At 44.6% G+C, this 1,812-nt stretch overlaps 1 non-coding gene across 1 annotated transcript; it reads left to right on the top strand.

The window, feature by feature from the left end:
• The first annotated feature begins 281 nt into the window (after window positions 1–281).
• On the top strand, window positions 282–356 carry Trnal-caa (transfer RNA leucine (anticodon CAA)). The gene has a single exon. It is a non-coding gene; the product is annotated as a tRNA-Leu (tRNA).
• Window positions 357–1,812: the final 1,456 nt, after the last annotated feature.

Below are 1,812 nucleotides of genomic sequence, written 5' to 3'. Positions count from 1 at the left end.
TGCTCTACCAACTGAGCTACCGAAGCACAAATCAGGACCGGTACTCACAGCTTTACTTCTGCCAGTACCTCGTCTCCTGCCTTCCAAACTTTACAGAAGCTCTCCTGCGACCTTGCTCATTCTGGAAACATCCCCCAGGCTGTGGCTAAGCCATGTCTCCGCATATCCTTTCTTTCAGGATTGCTAGTTCTGCAAGGTTCGCAGGAGAGCTTCTGTAAAGTTTGGAAGGTAGGAGACGAGGTACTGGCAGAAGTAAAGCTGTGAGTACCGGTCCTGAGTCGTGCTTCGGTAGCTCAGTTGGTAGAGCACTTGCCCGCAAAAGGCAAAGGTCCCGAGTTCGAGTCTCGGTCGGGCACACAGTTTTGACAATTATTATCATGGGATGGACACACAATGCTCCACTAGCCCACACTACATACACCAGGGTTCTCAGTATTCATCGTTGTATAAGCCACTGGTTCCCAACCTGGGGGTAATTACCCCCAGAGGGGTAAATTAAAATCATCTAAGGGTTAAAAAGCAAACAATTTGATTCTGTTTCAGTCTAAAAACTAAACTATTTTCAAAGGAACATTACTGTTATAATTTTGGAAGGCTCTAATGTTGTTTATGTAAACTGCCAGTAATTACTTTTTGTGAGTTATTCTCATTAATCTGTTGGAGGTCACAGGTTTATCACATGGACCACCCACTAAACCCACATGTTGTGCTTTGTCCCGTTCATTGCTGATGATAAAAGTGAGACATATATGTAACAAATGCTAAATATCTCGGGAAAAGTCTTCTCTAAGTTGTAGATAGTAATTTCATTCACAGAAATTGCTTCATTACTGGCTTCGAAAGATATTAACGAATTAATGCGCAGCACGACATAGAAGTAACTACTAAGGCTGTATGCATTATTATTATTATTAGACTGGTTGTGAGGCATGGCACCTTATATAGCTCCTAGAGCCTGTGCATCGGGAGAATGACTCATGTGTGCACAGTGACAGATGGTCTGAATCGGGTTCAGTTGGTACATAGTTCTAATTTTCATCCACCGGAGTACAGTAGCGGACAGAGACATTCAAGAACAGATCAAGAGAATGATTTTGTGAATTGTTCTGTTTATTTCCTGGAGGCTTTCTTGTTTACTTATGTTTGTACACTTTTGTACAGGGCTATTACAAATGATTGAAGCGACTTCATAAATTCACTGCAGCTCCATTCGTTGACATATGGTCACGACACACTACAGATCCGTAGAAAAACTCATTAAGTTTTGTTCGGCTGAAGCCGCACTTGAGGTTTCTGCCGCCAGAACGCTCGAGAGCGCAGTGAGACAAAATGGCGACAGGAGCCGAGAAAGCGTATGTCGTGCTTGAAATGCACTCACTTCAGTCAGTCATAACAGTGCAACGACACTTCAGGACGAAGTTCAACAAAGATCCACCAACTGCTAACTCCATTCGGCGTTCTGGATGCCTCTGTACGGGGAAATCAACGGGTCGGCCTGCAGTGAGCGAAGAAACGGTTGAACGCGTGCGGGCAAGTTTCACGCGTAGCCCGCGGAAGTCGACGAATAAAGCAAGCAGGTAGCTGAGCGTACCACAGCCGACGGTTTGGAAAATCTTACGGAAAAGGCTAAAGCAGAAGCCTTACCGTTTACAATTGCTACAAGCCCTGACACCCAATGACAAAGTGAAACGCTTTGAATTTTCGGCGCGGTTGCAACAGCTCATGGAAGAGGATGCGTTCAGTGCGAAACTTGTTTTCAGTGATGAAGCAACATTTTTTAGAGAATCCTCACGCATTCATGCTCCAAATTCG

Source organism: Schistocerca serialis, chromosome 6, assembly GCF_023864345.2.
Source record: "Schistocerca serialis cubense isolate TAMUIC-IGC-003099 chromosome 6, iqSchSeri2.2, whole genome shotgun sequence".
Lineage (NCBI taxonomy): Eukaryota > Metazoa > Arthropoda > Insecta > Orthoptera > Acrididae > Schistocerca > Schistocerca serialis.
Note: the sequence above shows the minus strand (reverse complement) of the source record. Positions and strands in the feature narration are given on the sequence as shown.